The sequence below is a fragment of the Podarcis cretensis genome (assembly GCF_951804945.1).
Source record: "Podarcis cretensis genome assembly, chromosome: 13".
Taxonomy (NCBI): domain Eukaryota; kingdom Metazoa; phylum Chordata; class Lepidosauria; order Squamata; family Lacertidae; genus Podarcis; species Podarcis cretensis.
In genome coordinates, this window is record NC_137182.1 from 53,126,543 (window position 1) to 53,141,963 (window position 15,421).

The 15,421-nt window shown below is 46.1% G+C and overlaps 1 long non-coding RNA gene across 1 annotated transcript; it reads left to right on the forward strand.

The window, feature by feature from the left end:
- The first annotated feature begins 656 nt into the window (after nucleotides 1-656).
- LOC307201785 lies at nucleotides 657-2,212 on the forward strand. Its single transcript, XR_013832760.1, has 2 exons — nucleotides 657-772; nucleotides 1,896-2,212. It is a non-coding gene; the product is annotated as an uncharacterized lncRNA (long non-coding RNA).
- Nucleotides 2,213-15,421: the final 13,209 nt, after the last annotated feature.

Here is a 15,421-nt window from a genome sequence, read left to right on the forward strand (position 1 = left end):
ATAAATAGGTACCGCTCCGGTGGGAAGGTAAACGGTGTTTCCGTGCGCTGCTCTGGTTCACCAGAAGTGGCTTAGTCATGCTGGCCACATGACCCGGAAGCTGTACGCCGGCTCCCTCGGCCAATAAAGCGAGATGAGCGCCGCAACCCCAGAGTTGGTCACGACTGGACCTAAAGGTCAGGGGCCCCTTTACCTTTACCTTTAAGCCTTATTGCCATTGTCCCATACAGAACAACGAAACTGAAAATCTACATCAGAGATTCAGAAACCAACAAGCCTGCTATCCCAGCTATCCCAAACCGGTTAGCCCCCTAAAAACTCTGATACCCCATAATTAAATACAATATACTCCCATAGAGACTACCTTAACACTGCGTTTAAAACCAAAATCGCATTTGGATAGAAACTGTTTCCCAGGCGGCTAGTCCTGGTCTTTATAACCCTGTCCCTTCTTCCAGAAGGCAGAAGCTGAAAGAGATCATTTAAAAACTCTGGTTTTAACATATGCACGCGTTTGCTTTTTGCCTAAAATGTTGTAGGTCGCTTTGAGACGCCGTGGCCAGAAAAAGGGACTGGTATACTTAATTGACTGACTAATAATGAGAATACCAATAATAAAATGCTGATGGATTTACATGAGGACTTTTTCTCCCCCAGGAGCAAGAATGCAAAGAACTGAATGTAATATTGGGGGAATGAGAGCCCGAGAGCACTGAAAACGGACAGCTCCTTGACTCAAAAGAAGATTAGTGGGCGGGAGAGGGCAAAACAGGTGAGGCTATAAAGCTGCCAGGAATATCTTAAGGAGAGAGGGGGGGTTAAAGGAGGTGGCCGGGGAGGGGAGGAAAACAAGCTGCTCCAGATTTAGAAGACTGGCATATTTTCTTACGCTTCCGGGCTTCTCAAGGATGCTGGCCAGGCGAAACCTGCATCCCCACTGCACGCATGCGTTCCCGGGGAGGGAGCTGCACCAGTTGAACTTCCACCCGTCTCACAACTTGTCAAAAGCTGCCTCTCGCATTAAAAAGAAGATCGGAAAACTGCTCCCCCCCCAAATTTTTCAGTTTTTCGCAATCGAAACCTTGCGGCTACTGTTGCGTATAAATATAAATATAAAAATTGGTAAAGTGGTATTATACTGACAAAAATAGAGTGGCTTGCCAAACTATTGGAGTATTACAATATATCCAAAACAATGGGAGAAATCGGAAGGATCTCAAAAGAGAAGATAGATAGGGACTGGAAGGTGTTTAAAGGATACTTGCAAAACCGTATTGAAAAATCAGAACTCTTATTAGAATAAACAAGTTCCGTTTTAAATACTGAAATACTAAATAAGATGATAACGATGTGTAATAGAAAAATAGGCATGAAATTAGGTTAAAGGTGTGTGAAAGAAAGTAATAGAAGTGGAAAGAAATTGCAATTGAGTAGATCTGAAGTCTAACACAAAGGGAAAGGGGTGGTGATGAGAAAAGGAATTATCTGTGGGATTGAGTGTAGCTATGTTTGAACATTTTTAAGGATTGAATGAAATGCATGTTTGTATGCTTGTATATTCGCAATATGTGTGTATTAATGCTGAATTATTTTAACAATAAAAACTTTTCCAAAAAAAAAAGACCACTGAAAAGAGTAAAAAAAAAAAGATCAGAAAACTGCAAATTAGGAGAAATTCTATTTTAAAAAATAGAATCGCCATTCAGATTTTTTAAAACTCTGGTTTTAACAAATGCATGGGTTTGCTTTTTGCCTAAAATGTTGTACTTTGCTTTGAGTCGCCCTGGCCAGAAAAAGGGACTGATATATTGAATCGACCAACTAATAATGAGAATAGCAATAATAAAATACTGATGAATTTACAGGAGGATTTTAAAAACTTTTTTTTTTTGCAGGAGCAGGAATGCAAAGAACTGAATTTAATATTGGGGGAATGAATATTGGGGGAGTTGTCAAAAGCTGCCTCGTACATTAAAAAGGAAGATCGGAAATTCTCCCTGTATGCCACAACAGCAGGAAGGCTACTCCTCGCACAGAGATGGAAACCACAGGATATTCCGGCAATTGAAGAATGGCAACAGAAAGTATTGGAGTATGCGGAAATAGCAAGGCTAAAATCCGACGTCAGGACAATGAGAAATTCCAAAAAGAATGGTCCGAATTTATGGTATACTTACGAGAAAACTGCACATAAATAAAGACACTCACAGGACTGAAATAAAACTCGTAATATTTATCGTAAACGTTTGGTTAGACCGCTGTAATATAATAAGGAATGCATGTCTAAGGTATAATACAAAAATTTATGAAGGAATTATAGACGTTTATAGAATGTATATATTGTTGTTGTTGTTGTTGTTGTTGTTGTTGTTGTTGTTGTTGAGTTGTTTAGTCGTGTCCACCTCTTTGTGACCCCCTGGACCAGAACACGCCAGGCCCTCCTGTCTTCCACTGCCTCCCGCAGTTTGGTCAGACTCATGCTGGTGGCTTCGGGAACACTGTCCCACCATCTCGTCCTCCGTCGTCCCCTTCTCCTTGCACCCTCCATCTTTCCCAACATCAGGGTCTTTTCCAGGGAGTCTTCTCTTCTCAGGAGGTGGCCAAAGTATTGGAGCCTCAGCTTCAGGATCTGTCCTTCCAGTGAGCCCTCAGGTCTGATTTCCTTCGGAATGGAGAGGTTTGATCTTCTTGCAGTTCATGGGACTCTCAAGAGTCTCCTCCAGCACCAGAATACAAAAGCACCAATTCTTCGGCGATCAGCCTTCTTTATGGTCCAGCTCTCACTTCCATACATACATCACTACTGGGAAAACTATACGGACCTTTGTTGGCAAGGTGATGTCTCTGCTTTTTAAGATGCTGTCTAGGTTTGTCAGAAGAGGGGTGGAGGGAAGTTAATTCGGATAAGATATAGATTGAAAGGAGAATAATATTGTTAAGCTGTCTTGCTGTTAAGATATTTGGAAAAAATTAATAAAAATTATGGGGGGGGGGGAGAGATGCGATTTGTGGGGCATAGGAATTCGTTCACGCCCCCAATATAGTCCGGCCCCCCACAAGGTCTGAGGGACAGTGGACCGGCCCTCTGCTGAAAAAGTTTGCTCACCCCCTGCTCTAACCACTATGCCACACTGTCTACTGGGAGTTCGGAAGGAAGGAAGGAGAACACAACATAACATAACAAGGCATCCTGTTATCGCAGGAACGGTCTGCCTTGGGCAGTTGTGGACTCTCCTCGCCTGGAGGTTTTTAAGCAGAGGCTCGAGGGCCATCTGTCCAAAGTTCTTCAACTGCGATTCCTGCTTCGTGGGGGTTGGACTAGATGACCCTCCGGGTCCCTTGCAATTCTATGACGTGTGGGAGCCTTCTGAGACGCGTGCACAGCTTAAGAGTCACAGGATGCTTGGACCCTAGCGGCCTTTAACCCTGCTAATATACTGTTTTTTCACAAGAAAGGAGAATGAATTTACCATCTAGCAAGGCCCACAATGTCCACCTCAGCAAAGATCCTCAGTACGTTTCCGAGCACAATTCAAAGTGTTGGTGCTGACCTTGAAAGCCTGAAATGGCCTCAGTCCAATAGACCTGAAGGAGCATCTCCACCCCCATCGTTCAGCCGGACACTGAGGTCCAGCTCCGAGGGCCTTCTGGCGGTTCCTTAACTGTAAGAAACCAAGTTACAGGGAATCAGGCAGAGGGCCTTCTCGGTGGTGGCGCCCGCCCTGTGGAACGCCCTCCCTTCAGATGTCAAAGAGAAGACATCTGAAGGCAACCCTGTTTAGGGAAGCTTTTAATGTTTGATGTATTAGTAAAGGTAAAGGGACCCCTGACCATTAGGTCCAGTCGTGACCGACTCTGGGGTTGCGGCGCTCATCTTGCTTTATTGGCCGAGGGAGCTGGCGTACAGCTTCCGGGTCATGTGGCCAGCAGGACTAAGCCACTTCTGGCAAACCAGAGCAGCGCACGGAAACGCCGTTTACCTTTCTGCCGGAGCGGTACCTATTTATCTGCTTGCACTTTGATGTGCTTTCGAACTGCTAGGTTGGCAGGAGCAGGGACCGAGCAACGGGAGCTCACCCCAGCGCGGGGATTCGAACCGCCAACCTTCTGATCGGCAAGTCCTAGGCTCTGTGGTTTAACCCACAGCGCCACCCGCGTCCCATTGTTTGATGTATTACTGTATTTTAATATTTGGTTGGAAGCCGCCCAGAGTGGCTGGGGAAGCCCAGTCAGATGGGAGGGGTATAAATAATAATAATAATAATAATAATAATAATAATAATTATTATTATTATTATTATTTTCCCTGCAATATTAGTTAGGAGCTTCCTCCTTGCATTTTCTATCCCATTTATTTATTTCTACTGGTTCTCCTGAGACCAGCAGCTGAATTGCTGCCAAACACCTTCTTAATCATCCCAAAGTCAGTTTCCCTTCTGTTGGTGTTGCGTGCAGCCAGTGCCAGATTTACGATATAAACAAGCTATAACTTAAAAGGTAAAGGGATCCCTGACCATTAGGTCCAGTCATGGACAACTCTGGGGTTGCGGCGCTCATCTTGCTATACTGGCCGAGGGAGTCGGCGTCCAGCTTCCGGGTCATGTGGTCAGCATGACTAAGCCGCTTCTGGCGAACCAGAGCAGCGCACGGAAACGCCATTCACCTTCCCGCCGGAGCGGTACCTATTTATCTCCTTGCCCTTTGACGTGCTTTTGAACTGCTAGGTGGGCAGGAGCAGGGACCGAGCAACGGGAGCTCACCCTGTCGTGGGGATTCGAACCGCCGACCTTCTGCTCGGCAAGTCCTAGGCTCTGTGGTTTAACCCACAGCGCCACCCGCGTCCCTTAGCTATAACTTAGGGCACCCAAAAAATTGAAAGGGGGAAAAAACTGGATGTACATTTCCAAAACATAAGATAAAAAATATTTTGTTAAGTGCAAATGGCTTGAGATACCTATGAGGTCCATAAATGACCTTATAGCATATATTCAACACAAAAAAACAGGGACAATTTGTTGTTGACAAAGGACAGCTGGACATATAAAGTAGCTGGGGGCCTTGTCAAACCTAAATCCGGCCCTGGGTGTAGCTTTGATTCCTGACCACCTCACCCTCATTTTAATTCTTTTTATAGTAAAAGCAGTGTTGTTTTGTGGAAAGAAATAAAACGGAAGTTTCCGGGGGGGAATGAAGTTTGGTGAGGAAGCTACTAACTAAAGGTACAGGAGGGATGAATTGGCTCAGTAGCAATTTGCCTGGTGACACTCTACAGGGTGCCACTGGAATCAGGTCTGGAAAAAGGCAGGAAAAAGGTAGAAAATTCTAGAATGCAACAAGCTGGCAACAATATCAAATAGATTCGCTGGAGGGGGCAGGGAGGGGATGAAAGATATTTGTTCCAGATTAAATGGCTGATGTGGAAGCAACCATTCTTGGGTGTAAAAGAATCTCCGACTGATGGTTTGCCTCAAATGTGGCCCTCCAATCATCTCTTTATATATATATATATATATATATATATATATATATATATATATATATAGTTATTTATTAGTTTTTTTACATATCATTTTCAAATTTTTGACTTCCATACTCATAACCAATATCTCTATCTTTTTCTACTTTGTAACACTTTGTATATTTCTCCTTACAAAACTTCTTGTAGTCCTACTAGCGTAATTTGTTGATTACAGTTGCTCTTCAAATAATTCATATACTTCTTCCAATCTTCTGTCAATCTCTCGTCCCGCAGGTTTCGAATCCTTCCTGTCATTTTGTCCAATTCTGCATAGTCCATTCATTTCTTCTGCCATTCTTCTTTCGTCGGAATTTCTTCTTGTTTCCATTTCTGGGCTAACAATACTCTCGCTGCAGTTGTTGCATATAAAAACAATTTAACATCTTGCCTATTAATGTCCTGACCTATAATACCAAGTAAAAATGCTTCTGGGTTTTTTTAAAAAATGTATATTTCAACATCTTTTCCATCTCGTTATATATCATTTCCCAGAACTTCTTTACTTTCTTGCATTCCCACCACATATGATAAAATGTTCCTTCTTTTTCTTTACATTTCCAGCACTTATGATTTATCTTATAGAGATGATTCCAATCCTCTCTATCAGGCCCTCGGGACTTTTCCCAGGCCACACGCCCTCTCCCCTCCTTGAATGTTTCTGCCTGGCTGGAATGTGTCCTTGATATCTCTGATTTTGCTTATTATTGCCCTCAGAAGCTTGCGCAGAAGGCAAGTTGGAAGGGACCCCGAGGGACATCTAGCCCAACCCCCCGCAATGCAGGAATATTTTGCCCAACATGGGGCTCGAACCCACAACCCAGGAGTCTTGTCCTCCACGAACTGAGCTCCAACAAGATTTACTCCCAAGTAAACGGGTGCAGCTGTTGCATGGGCAGAATGACATAGGATTCCCCACCCACCCCAGCTGGATAGCGGTCCACTTGTTTTTGCCAACCCGGTGCCCTCCAGATGTTTGAGACTACAACTCCCATCAGCCTGAGTCAGCACCAATGGTTGCAGATGATGGGAGTTGTAGTCCAGCGACAACTGGGGACCCAAGGTTGAAGCGCACTGGCTCAGAGCGGCCTTCGCCATCCCGGCCCCCTTCGGATGTTTTGCACTACAACTCCCATCATCCTGAACGAAAGGTTTGATTTAAGCCAGGCACCCCAAACTCGGCCCTCCAGATGTTTTGGGACTACAACTCCCATCATCCTGAACGAAAGGTTTGATTTAAGCCAGGCACCCCCAAACTCGGCCCTCCATATGTTTTTGGGACTACAGTTCCCATCATCCCTGACCACTGGTCCGGTTAGCTAGGGATGATGGGAGTTGTAGTCCCAAAACATCTGGAGGGCCGAGTTTGGGGGTGCCAGATTCAGGCAGAAGCACTGAAAGTCACAAAGCGGCTGCTCTGTTGCAGAGAAATGGGCCCCCATTCTTTTCCCTTTGCACACAAAACCACAGGAAGAGTTTCTTTCCTGCCCTGCGATTCCTGAAATTCCCACATTTGTGGAGCTGAGACGCCTAGACAAAGACTTAATTACTCCAGCCACTGCCCTGGGGAAATAGGTACTTTGGAGAATGGCTGTTAACCCAAAGGTTGGAGGTTCGAGCCCACCCAGGGGCGGCTGGGGGCAAGGTTCTTGCGTAGCAAGGGGTTGGGCTCGACGGCCTCTGGGGGTCCCTTCCACCTCTACGATTCTATAAAAGCACAGAAAGCAGGGAGCTCAAACTGGGGCTGTTGTGGGGAGCCAAGGACAGGGTGAGGACCAGGGAAGCAATTGTGGATTTTGACTTTTTTGTTTTTGTTTCTGAGGGTAAAAACAATCAGTCTGGGTGGGTGTGGAGAGGCAGCTGCCTTGTGGAGTTGAGTTGTCACCCTGTCTGTTTTGAGAGACAATGGAGTGCGCCTCCAGGGGTGAAGTAAAACTGCTGCACCAGCAGCACTGAAAGGACTTCCTCAGGAGAATATATGGAAAATGATATATAGGTGGCATCTTAAAACTGGCAAAGATGTACAAAATGAAAAACCAGAAATGTTGGAAATGTGGAGAGGCGGAGGGAGACCTCTACCACATGTGGTGGACCTGTGGTAAAGTGAAAGGCTTCTGGGAATTAATTTACAATGAACTTAAAAAAGTTTTCAAGTACACTTTCTCAGAAAACCCCGAAGCCTTTCTATTGGGACTGACAGGAAAAGAAAGATAAAAACCTTTTTCTGTATGCCATGACGGCAGCAAGAACTATGCTGGCCCAGAATTGGAAAACGGATGTAATACCTACTATTATGGAATGGCAGGTTAAAATGATGAATTATGCAGAACTGGCCAGATTATCAGGAAAAATACGAGACCAGGATGAACAGAAGTTTTATGAAAGTTGGAGTAAATATTTGGTGTATATAAGAGACAATTGTAAAACCTTAAAGACCCTGGCAGGGTTAGATTAACTCTAACAGCAGATAACGGGACGCAGGTGGCGCTGTGGGTTAAAGCCTCAGCGCCTAGGACTTGCCGATCGAAAGGTCGGCGGTTCGAATCCCTGCGGCGGGGTGCGCTCCCGCTGCTCGGTCCCAGCGCCTGCCAACCTAGCAGTTCGAAAGCACCTCCGGGTGCAAGTAGATAAATAGGGACCGCTTACCAGCGGGAAGGTAAACGGCGTTTCCGTGTGCGGCTCTGGCTCTGGCTCTGGCTCTGGCTCTGGCCAGAGCAGCGATGTCACGCTGGCCACGTGACCCGGAAGTGTCTCCGGACAGCGCTGGCCCCTGGCCTCTTAAGTGAGATGGGCGCACAACCCCAGAGTCTGTCAAGACTGGCCCGTACGGGCAGGGGTACCTTTACCTTTACCTTTAACAGCAGATAAACAAACAGAAAAAGCAGATAAACAAACAGAATACGCGATGTAAGAAAATATATGATACTTACCGAAGGGGTGGAGGGAAGTCTGACACTCGGCAGAGCCAAAGATATATGTGGGATTTATTTGTATAATGAATGTATGTTTAATGATGTGGTCTAAAGGAAAACAGAGCAAGATGCTTGGCACCGGTTTGGCTGCAGGAGTTGCCGGAAGGAGGCAAACAAGGCGCTGCCCAACCACCTTAGGGACCCCCTCTCTAGGGTTTACCCCTGAGCCTTTTCTTCTCCCAAAGATGTCCCGCAAGGCATCAGATGTTTAAGGTCAGGGCCAGATTTAGGTTTGACGAGGCCCTGAGCTACAGAAGGTAATGGGGCCCTTTTTATGTCCAGCTGTCCTTTGTCGACAACAAGTTGTCGCTGTTTTTTGTGTTTGATATATGCTATATGGTAATTTATGGATCTAGTACAGGCACCCCCAAATTCGGCCCTCCAGATGTTTTGGGACCACAACTCCCATCATCCCTAGCTAACAGGACCAGCTGTCAGGGATGATGGGAATTGTAGTCCCAAGACATCTGCAGGGCCGAGTTTGGTCATGCCTGATCTAGTAGGTATCTCAAGCCATTTGCACATGCAGAATGTAGGTACCCTATCTATAGAACTCAGCAAACCGGTGATATTTTAGAGGCTAGCAGGTGAGGCCCATTACTTACATCAGGGGTAAGCAACCTAAGGCCCAGGGGCCGGATCAGGCCCAATCGCCTTCTCAATCCGGCCCGTCGACGGTCCAGGAATTGGCATATTTTTACATGAATAGAATGTGTCCTTTTATTGAAAATGCATCTCTGGGTTATTTGTGGGGCATAGGAATTTGTTCATTTCCCCCCCAAAATATAGTCTGGCCCCCGACATGGTCTGAGGGATGGTGGACCGGCCCCCGGCTGAAAAAGAGTGCTGACCCCTGATCTAATAGGTATCTCAAGCCATTTGCCCGTGTTGCCATGCAGCCAGTCCATGCAGAATGTAGGCACCCTCTATATAGAAAGGAGCAAACCAGGGATATTTTAGGGAGCAGGCGAGCAGGTGGGGCCCACAACTTACATCATAGGAGCCTACACAACACAAAACTCTGTTGCTGTAGGTAGGTTTTATTTGATTTGTTTTTTTCTCTTATATTTGGGAAATGTACATCCAGTTCCCCCCCTTTAAATTTCTTGGAGCCCCCAAGAGAGTGTGACCCTAAGATACAGCTTGTTTAGCTTATACGTAAATCAGAGTTTTCCTTTGCCTAGATGGGCTCCCTTCCCAGGTTGGGTGAGCCCACATGCCTTCTAGGAACAAATTCAAAAATGGGCCCTGAAAACCGTGATGCGAATGATGGGGTAATATTAAAGGTAAAGGGACCCCAGACCATTAGGTCCAGTCGTGACCAACTCTGGGGTTGTGGCGCTCATCTTGCTTTACTGGCCGAGGGAGCCGGCGTACAGCTTCTGGGTCATGTGGCCAGCATGACGAAGCCGCTTCTGGCAAACCAGAGCAGCGCACGGAAACGCCGTTTACCTTCCCGCCGGAGCGGTACCTATTGATCTACTTGCACTTTGACGTGCTTTCGAACTGCTAGGTTGGCAGGAGCAGGGACCGAGCAACGGGAGCTCATCCCGTCACGGGAATTCGAACCGCTGACCTTCTGATCGGCTCAGTGGTTTAACCCACGGCGCCACCCGCGTCCCGTGATCTGGTACTCTCCAGATGTTTGGGACAGCAATGTCCATCGTCTCTGGCTGGCTGAACATCTGGAGGGCTCTGAGTTGGGTGGGGGGAGGCTGTGCGATCAACTCGGCGCAGGACTTTGCGCATTGCAGGGATCTGGGACAAGAGCCACTCCTTTCGATGCGCAGCTAGAATTAGCCTTTGCTAAAAACAGCCTCTAATGCAAATAGACAACCTGGGCTGGTTAAGAATAGCCTGCTTCTATTCCAGCCCCCCCCCCCCCTTATTAACAGGACTAACTCCTCGTGGCACAAGTCCAGGGAAGATTATTTGACGTCTTTGGCCCATTCCTCGAAGTCTGAAGCCTGCTCAGAGATCTGGGACCAGATCTTCTGATTTATGAATAATAATAAAAATTTAAAAGAAGGTTTAAAGCGGCGAGACTGGGGGAACGGGAGTGTTTATTTAACCTTCTCCCTCGAATGCCGAACAAATAAAGGAAGGTGAATAATAATAATAATAATAATAATAATAATAATAATAATAAATTTTATTTATACCCTGCCCTCCCCGGCCCGAGCCGGGCTCAGGGTGGCTAACACCAATAAAATCACAGTGAAAACATAATAGGGGAAAAAAAGAGGGGTGGGAACCAATTTAAAATACAGGTTAAAATGCAATTTAACCTCATAGCATAGTTCATTGTCAGAGCACCTGTGAAATCCTGCAAGATGGCCAAATATCACATCTCAGTGGCCAAACTGGGCGCCTAAGGTCAGCGCTTGCAATAGAAACTTCGTAGCAAAGTACTACTTTGTGTAGTGTCAAAATAAGTATGTGTATGCACTGCGTGATAAGGACATAAGAAGAACCTGCTGGATCAAGCCCATTTATCCCAGGATCCTGTTCCCACAGCGGCCACGCGGAATTGGATAAGATGACAAGGAGAATTCAAAACCAGCGAGATCAGAAATTCTTGAAAGATTGGGGTTAGTATACAAGTTATCTGAAAGATAATTGTGACCAACCGGCTACGCTCGTAGGACTACAAGACGTTTTGTAAGGCGAACTATCTGAAATATTGCAGAAAAGATTTATGAGAGTGGATTTCAAGCTATGGGTTATTAAAAGTAATAGGATAACAAACGTAAGATTCAGAGATGAAGTTTGGAAATCATTAGATGTGGCTGGCGGGAAGTCTCAGGCTAAAACAGCCAAAATGTTGTATGAGATAGAATCATAGAATCATAGAATCCTAGAGTTGGAAGAGACCACAAGTGCCATCGAGTCCAACCCCCTGCCAAGCAGGAAACACCATTAGAGCACTCCTGACATATGGTTGTCAAGCCTCTGCTTAAAGACCTCCAAAGAAGGAGACTCCACCACACTCCTTGGCAGCAAATTCCACTGTCAAACAGCTCTTACTGTCAGCAAGTTCTTCCTAATGTTTAGGTGGAATCTTCTTTCTTGTAGTTTGGAGCCATTGCTCCGTGTCCGCTTTTCTGGAGCAGCAGAAAACAACCTTTCTCCCTCCTCTATGTGACATCCTTTTATATATTTGAACATGGCTATCATATCACCCCTTAAGCTCCTCTTCTCCAGGCTAAACATGCCCAGCTCCCTTAGCCGTTCCTCATAAGGCATCGTTTCCAGGCCTTTGACCATTTTGGTTGCCCTCCTCTGGACACGTTCCCGTTTGTCCGTGTCCTTCTTGAACTGTGGTGCCCAGAACTGGACACAGTACTCCAGGTGAGGTCTGACCAGAGCAGAATACAGTGGCACTATTACTTCCCTTGATCTAGATGCTATACTCCTATTGATGAGATGTTCTGTTTGGAAAAGATATGTAAAAACTAGTAAAAATGTATATTAAAAGTAAATAAATAGATGCCCATGATGGGATGCCTGGAAGCAGGATTCGAACGCAAGGTCACCCCCTCCCCTCCATGTTTTCCAGCAACTGGTATTCAGAAGCAACCCTGCCTCTGATTGTGATGGGAGAGCATCGCGACCTTGGCTGGGAGCCACCCATAGCCCTCTCCTCCTCCAGGAATTTGCCTGATCCTCTTTGAAAGCCATCCAACTTGGCGGCCATCCCTGTGCCTCCGGTGGCAGGGAGTTCCACAGGTTAACTCCGCTCTGCATAAAGAAGTTCTTCCTTTTACCCAGCCTGAAACTTCCAGCGAGGTATTGCTGGACAGGAAGGTTTGGAGTGACTTCTTCCAAGCACAAAAGTGTTTTGCGCAAGAGGAGGCGAGTGGGAATCTAGCCAGGAATGTGGACTGCTGAGTTCTTCCAAAGGGCAAGGTTACTTTTGCGGGCCAGAGGCGATCGGACCCCGATATGGGTTCTCTACCCCTATATCCCGAAGCATTGCAGGAAGAGCAGGGAGCAAAAGCTGTCGGGGTTCTTGTTGTTGTTGTTGTCGTTTAGTTGTGTCCGACTCTTCGTGACCCCCTGGACCAGAGCACGCCAGGCACTCCTGTCTTCCACTGCCTCCCGCAGTTTGGTCAAACTCATGCTGGTCCCTTCGAGAACACTGTCCCACCATCTCGTCCTCCATCATCCCCTTCTCCTTGTGCCCTCCATCTTGCCCAACATCAGGGGCTTTTCCAGGGAGTCTTCTCTTCTCATGAGGTGGCCAAAGTCTTGGAGTCTCAGCTTCAGGATCTGTCCTTCCAGTGAGCACTCAGGGCTGATTTCCTTAAGAATGGAGAGGTTGGATCTTCTTGCAGTCCATGGGACTCTCAAGAGTCTCCTCCAGCACCAGAATTCAAAAGCATCCATTCTTCGGCGATCTGGGTTCTAGGATCCACTAAAGGACATCTCCCCAAACTGTTCTAGATTTATCCTCTAATGCTTTCGCAAGCTAAGACCTTACCTCGTGCTTAAACCGGCGTCTCCAATGCACATATTATTGTCTTTTTGAAAGAGACAAGGAGTTGCTGCAGGTTAAATGTGTCTGGGGCCTGAGAAAATGCGCTCTGCAGTCGCATGTGGGCGGCGATGGCTTGAGGAGAGCATTCCCCACAGAAAGTGAATATATAAGTTTGGCAAGACTCACAGCATTCATAAGGGGACAAAAATTATTAAAAGAATGGGGATGTGCTAAAGAGTATATGACAAAAACATTGTTCTGGAGTAAGCATGTCGGTATGTAACGAATGAAGCTTTGCAGGGTTAAAGAGAGAAATGGTGTAAAAAATATAAAGATAGAGGTAATCTACATTAGGGACGCGGGTGGCGCTGTGGCTTAAACCACAGAGACTAGGACTTGCTGATCAGAAGGTCGGCGGTTCGAATCCCTGTGATGGGGTAAGCTCCCGTTGCTCGGTCCCTGCTCCTGCCCACCTAGCAGTTCAAAAGCACGTCAAAGTGCAAGTAGATAAATAGGTACCGCTCCAGCAGGAAGGTAAATGGCGTTTCCATGCGCTGCTCTGGTTCACCAGAAGTGGCTTAGTCATGCTGGCCACATGTCTGTGGACAAACGCCGGCTCCATCGGCCAGTAAAGCGAGATGAGCACCGCAACCCCAGAGTTGGTCACGACCGGACCTACTGGTCAGGGGTCCCTTTACCTTTACTAATCTACATTAGACACAACAACTTAGAAAGAGTAAAAATTTCGAGGTCTTAGAACAAAGGAAGGAAGTCAATATGTGTATATGTATGTAAGGATTAGATTAGAATGATGATATGGTTGTATTTGTAGATGTGTGTTTTTGTTTTTTGTGTTCTTTTTTCTCTTGTGTTTTTTTTTCTTGTTTGTACTGTTTTATTTTGGATTGAATGTTTGTAATTTTTGTTGCAATTTTGCACTGAAAATTAAAAAAAAAATTAAAAATGAAAGAAAGTGGATTATAACGGCAGGGTGTGCATTGGGCGGGCGAGTAACATGGGATTGGGATGGCACTGGGGTGACATCATGAGCACAGCACCCCCAAAAAAGGCATCTTCAGCCAGCACCAGGGGTGAATTATGGGTAATTCAGGCCAGATTAAAGAATTTATTCATGCAGCACAACTATGGAACTCCTTTCCGCAGGGCAAATTCATAGAAAAGAGGGTTATCTGTAGCTGCTATCTCTGCCTCCACACGCACCCTGGTTTGGCCCTCTGAACGACTGCTCTAACCGCTACACCACACTGCCTGTGGTCTGGCCAATGTGAGAGCAGGATGCTGGACTAGGTGGTTTACTGGCCAGATCCTACAGGTTGTTCTTGTGTTCCTAATATGAAAGAATCGGGCAAATTGGGAAGCCTTTGTACGGCGATAGGTATCAACGCAACTCTCTTTTTTGAAATACTGCTAATATGCAAACATATATGCAGTTGCTGTTTTAGATGGCGTTGCCATGTGAAAGCATGTAAAGCTGCAAAACCCTGTGTTGCAAAAGCTCACTGCGGAAAAGCAAGAAACCCTGTCCATTTTGAAGGAAGAGCGCTGGGTTCAGATCCCCATACGGATATACCGTATTTTTTGCTCCATAAGACGCACCTGACTATAAGACGCACCTAGTTTTTAGAGGAGGAAAACAAGAAAAAAAATATTCTGAACGAAACAGTGGATGTATGATTTTTGTGGTTTTTGTGGCCAGAGACATGTGATCTGATGGTGAATTTGGGGTGACCCAATGCAAAAATCCTGAGGATCCATGTGGATCCGTGCTTTGTAACCACGTTTTTGCGCCATTGCGGCCCCACGAAACAGTGGATGCGTGTGTTTTTTGGTGCAGGCTGTAGCATGGACATGCTGTGTGATCTGATGGTGAATTTGGGGTGACCCAATGTAAAAATCCTGAGGATCCATGGCCAATGTCAAAATCCTGAGGATCCATGGCGTCTTTTATCTCTCTCCCCGATCGCCTGCCGATCAGCTGTTTCCTTTCAACACTCCCTTCCCTCTTGTTTGCCTTAGTGTCTTTTCCTTAGCTGGAGCAGTTTTTTGCTCCTCCTTTTCTTCTAATTTCTCTCCTCATTGATTTAGTCTTCCTGTCTCCTCTCCTTGCAAGTTCGCTGTCTTTACCTCCCCCTCCCAGACAGCCTCCTTTATCTCTAGCGTCCCTTATCTCTCTCCCTGATCGGCAAACAATCAGCGGCTTCGTTTCAACACCCCCTTCCCTCTTTCTAAAAAAACTAAGCACGATCTGCTTTTTGCCCCTGGGCAATTCGGCTCCAGGGACCACGCATTCGCTCTATAAGACGCACAGACATTTCCCCTTACTTTTTAGGAGGAAAAAAGTGTGTCTTATGGAGCGAAAAATACGGTAAGTAGCCATTTTCCAGTAACTGAAGGGCCATCAAGTAGAAGACAGAGGTGGCTTGTTTTCTCCTG